This window comes from Thermobia domestica, chromosome 7 (assembly GCF_964235325.1).
Source record: "Thermobia domestica chromosome 7, izTheDome1.hap1.1, whole genome shotgun sequence".
NCBI classification, from domain to species: Eukaryota; Metazoa; Arthropoda; class Insecta; order Zygentoma; family Lepismatidae; genus Thermobia; species Thermobia domestica.
The window spans coordinates 139,346,736-139,352,226 of NC_137460.1; positions in this window are offsets into that span (position 1 = coordinate 139,346,736).

A 5,491-nucleotide genomic window follows, 5' to 3' on the forward strand; every position below is an offset into this window, starting at 1 on the left:
GTAGAATGAGGGTGAGGGTGGCTGAGGGGAAAGAAGTCGATTGAGGGTGAGGGAGTCGATTGAGGGCAAGGGTGTCTGAGGGTGAGGGTGTTGATTGAGGGTGAGGGTGTCTGAGGGTGAGGATGAGGGAGTCGATTGAGGGTGAGGGTGACTGAGGGTGAAGGAGTCGAGTGAGGGTGAGGGTGGCTGAGGGTGAGGGTGAAGGTGTCGATTGAGGTTGAGGTTGGGTAAGGATGAAGGTGAAGGAGTCTACTGAGGGTGAGGGTGGCTGAGGATAAGGGTGAAGGAGTCGACTGAGGTGAGTGTTGCTGACAGTGAGGGTAAAGGTGTCGATTGAGGGTGAAGGTGAGGGTGAAGGAGTCGAGTGAGGGTGAGGTTGAATGAGAGTGAGGGTAAGGGCGTCGACTGAGGGCGAGGGTGACTGAGGGTGACTGTGAGGGTGTCGACTGAGGGTGAGGGTGGCTAAGTGTGACTGTGAGGGAGTCAACTGAGGGTGAGGGTGAGTTACAATGAGCATAATGAACTTATCCTTGTTCAGAACTCTTTCTAGGGCAGTAAAATTTATTACTATTCTGTTAATTAGGTTACATTTGATAGAACCATCTGATAAAGTAGGGCCAAACCCTGTGCGTCATTGACAGTTAGGTGAATGGTTAATGTAAGTTACTCCTACGTGTATGGTCCGAGCTTCGAATCAAGACCATTCTCATTCATTATTTTCTTTGAGCTACGCTCATACTGTGCATTCCACAAGTTCAATTTTGAAGTAATGTAGTCACAGCCACAGCTCTGTGCATGGCTACAGAGTTATCTGTAGTAGAGTGAATAAAGTCATGGTTCGATAACTACAAGGTCCGTGGATCGAAACCCGTCTCGGAACCTTGAGATTTTTAAAATTCTTCATCCCTCAGTTCTCAAGATCTTTCTCTCCATTCGTAATCATCTGATGCTCTCAAAAGTGTTCTCCACCTTAATTCGACAACTGCCTAATGTGATTCTCGCAGTTCGAAACCTTCCCTTCTGTATCACAAAATCACAACTGTCGTCATAATACGAATGCTGTACGATCATTTCGCCCCAGTTCTAAATCTGTGTATATAAATCATTCCTCTCTTCCTCCATATTTCAATCTCTCTCTCTGTCTGTCTCTCTCACTGTCGCCCAGGAACTCATATTGCTTGAGATCAAATCTTCGACTCTTGAAACCAATTGTAAGCTCTCTACCAATGTGCTATCGTAACACTATAGATTTGTTGCTAAAAGCAGTGTCATTTTGGATTTTATTCGTAGGGGGAGAGTCTCCGCCGACAAAAATGTTTCACTTTTTTATTAGTGTATTACTATACATTTGCTCAAACAATATGTAATTATGAAGCTCAAGGGAGGGGAAATTACACTCTCCTGTCCTGCCCAAATGACGCTCTTGGAACATTTGATTGCAATTACCGAAAAGAAATGAAATGAACCATGGAATAATACTCATTTCTGTCAGTAGATATTTTGGAGCTCTATGCGTGCATTAGAGCCTTTAGGAAGCACAAAACTTACTGCCGTTATTGGCAATTTCCATATATGTCTTAGGGAGCATCTTACTAGCTTGCAGTCTTTAAAGAAGATAAAGAATGAAACAAAAGGTATTTATGAAGCTATGGGAAGATTGTGTGACTTAAAAAAAATAGCCTCTTAAAAGGTATTTCAGAATAAACGAATGAAAAATACTGTTTTAGAGCTATAACATGGTAGATTTGATTTCTGTTTTTTTTTCGTGTGAATGGAAAGAGTGTATTACGTCGCACACGCTGCTTTAGACAAAAAGAGGTTGGAGGAGGGAGGGAGTTGGATTCAAGACAAGAAATAACTAATAGATCGAGACATGTATTTCTGGATTACATAAGAAAACTGGGCAAGTGTTGGTTATTAATTTGGACTTAGATTTTTTGTAACAATTTCTAAGTCGCGGACTGTACCACTTAAACTACCTAGACCGTACACTATTTTTCTGCTGATGTTGATTCCTCTGATTACCTCGTATAACAAAGTTTTAAATTCCACGATTTGCAGAATAGATTCTTCGATTTAAATGTCTTTCTTGTAGTGAAGTGCTTTCTCTTTCAACACTAAAATAATATGTGTTTGGGAAACGCCAGGTTCCCTCTCCAGTCAATGTATGTATTATCCAATGACGTTTTCAATCACCAAACGTCAAGAAATCATGCAAAGTAAAAGAAAACGTAATTACCGGTACATTAGATAATAATAATCTGTATTATATACAGTGACAAATCTTACCTGAATAACCATGCTATTAGAACTGGAAGAGGTAGAAACAGCATTACTTGTCACTTCTTTGTACTGATCAGATGTAGTTTCAACACACTCACTATCGTCAGCTAAGTTATTGTGACTGCAGCCGTAGATGAGAGTCGACTCATCGAGACAAAACAATAGGCTAATCGGCGATTTCTTAATAACACAAGAATCGCGTAGGCACATCAATCTTGGACTTTTTCTGTGATTCTGAACTATTCCCGCCGAAACATTATATGGGATTTACGTCATAGGTACTTTCAATAGAAATACTTCGAGAATACTGCTGCTGTTGTTACTAAAAGTTTTTTAAACACTCAGTTCTATCTGATTTTATTGATGTATTTCGAAACATGATTTGGAATTCATTCCTTCCCATACTTACTCTGTGAGGCAGAAGGATGGGGGAGAGAAAATCTTTTGTTATTACTTTCTCGTACTTGTTTATAAATCGAAATACTTCAATCAATATTTCGAAAAAAAGACTTATCTTTAGGGATCATAATTAATGGTCAACATATTGGATTCATATAACCAGATTGGGTGAGGCTGTCTTGTGCTCTGGTGAAAATGGGGCTTATGAAGAACACATCACAAGGGAATGAATTGTTTCGTACAATGCAGCATCCATCAGTGATGTTTTATTACGATAAATGAACTCTTGTAAGAAATTTGGAAAGATCAATCGACTCAACGTGAATCTTTAAGTTGTCGTAACAACGTTGTTTATTAACCAATCTGAATGATCTATACACCAAATGAAAGATAATTTAACACTCTTTAAAAAGTTATACATCTATTGTGAGAATCGCAGCCGTTTTATTGTTATTTTAAAAATATGAGTAAACTCCATCATAATAAGTTCCAAATTAATAATTTCTGTAGGTGTTAATTTCAGGGTTAGGTAAAGACTGTAGTTAATTTATTAGACCCCGTTATATTCTATATCGTTTAGTGTTTGAATAGTGAAGATTGGACTATTAGTTAAGGAGATATAAGTCTCTAAAACCAACGCTATGAACTTGCAGAGGCGGCCATATTTGATAGCCGCCATATTGGATCCTGGCCACCTGTCGCAGTGGGGACACTTAGATTCCTGCTTAGTTGTATCAGGGGAACAACGTATCCGAGTGGCACCTTTTTATCACGAAGTGTAAGGTTTGGCCATTTTTTTGCCTTAAGCTCCCCTACTAACAATTGATGTTGTGAATTTGACTGCAGGTCTCTTTTGCGTTGCAGGTTGTGATTCATGCCGTTAACAAGGGAATAACGCATCCAGATCATCAAAATATGGGGCGGGAAGAGTGTCCGTTCAGTGGCTGCCGGTTTCAATGCGTGTCATCTACAGCGAGCACCTGTATCGCATGTTGCAGTGCCACGGTTATTGACCAAATTCGAGGAAACGGGAACAGTTGTGAATAGACCCCGTATTGTACGGCCAAGGACCGCCACGGACGAAGAAATAGCTACTGCCGTGCTGGCTTCTTTCTCGAAGTCGCTGCAACGAAGCACACGTCGTTTAGCAATGCAGTGTGCCGTGAGTCACAGTTCAGTGCATACACCTGTGTATGGTGCTCCAAAGGTATAAGTGGCATCCATATAAAATGCAATTGCAGCAACATTTTTCGGAGGACGATCCCGATTATCGCGTCCAGTTTTGCGAGTGGGCTATTGAGAAATTGAGTATATATAAATCCGCAATTCGCTATGAAGATACTGTTTGCGGATGAAGCCCATTTCTGCGTAAATGGCGAGTTCAATAGGCAAAACATGAGTTATTTGTTCCGTGACAACCTCGCTTGGACAGATCTCTCGAAAATGACCGGTGCAGGGAAAACTATGGTATGGGCAGGCATATAGGGAACAAAGATCGTCGGTCCGTTTTTCATTCTAGCAAGATTATATGCAGAACGATACCTCGCGTTGTTGCAGGAAAACATAATGCCTGTTCTGATGTCCGAGGATGGTACCTTTCCCAGGTTCTCCCAACAAGATGGTGCACCTCCCCATTATGGCATCCAGGTGCGTCAGTTCCTGGATGAACAATTCCCTGGGACGTGGATTGGTCGACGTGGACCAGTGGAATGGCCTGCCCGATGACCAGACTTAACCCCCTTTGACTTCTACCTGTGGGGACATGTGAAGGCCATGGTGTATTATGCTGTGAAAATTCGTGATGTTCGCCATCTGGAACAACGCGTCATGACTGCGTCTGAACAAATATCCCCAGAAACCTTAATACGGGTCGATATACATTTGGAGAAGCGTCTGAACACGTGCATTGTCCAGCACGGACAACATGTTGAGCACATTATGTAATACAAAGTCACACCTGCAATTGTGGATAACTGTTCACCACATAACGATAAATGCATTTTGACTCCAGATTCGGTTTTGTGGTGAAATTCTAGCCTATGGTCATGCTTCACATGACGCACGTAGCGTTTGTAATATAAAAGGTTATATTCTAGTTGGCTGCACCAAGATGGCGGCCGTCCGCGTACCCTACGCCAGAAAGTGTCCTCCCTAATCTACCACATCAAATTTGCTGAAAATACATCCATTTGGATGTTAATAGAGGTGGTAAGGGACTTTTGAGACACTCTGTATATTTCATTCAACAGAGGTTCCTTTGTGTAAACAAACAGAACCCATCTTTCTTATCTCTGGAAGGTTGGACATGCGTGGGTACATTATTTGGCTTGGTTTACCGCAATCTATATCGCTTCTTTGAAGACATGATTTCTACAAATTAGTCCGTCTTGCACATAGGTACTGTTATAGAAAAAAACTTAATTTTCCTTCTGATAAATTACTGTGTTTTGTTCATAAAACATCCAATCTAAATGTAAAAGATAATAAAACATTTTGAATTTACCTCACTCCGATTGGATTTTTCTTTCTTGTGATCTCTTTCAGACCATGGAAACTGGTTACAGAGAAAACCTTTTCAATGTAGCGAAACATTTGGGAAATATATTACACTTCAACCTATTTAAGTGCAACCTATAGTAGAAAAGAAAAATACATTTTAGGAAATTCAAATATGTTATCGAACAGTCATCACCTCAAATTTTAAAATTAAAATCATAAAAAAAAAATAAGAAGTTACCGCCGAATGTGCTGCATTTTCTGTGTGAGTGATTCCAACGAATCCTAGTTGTAACAATTTGAGTTCCGAACA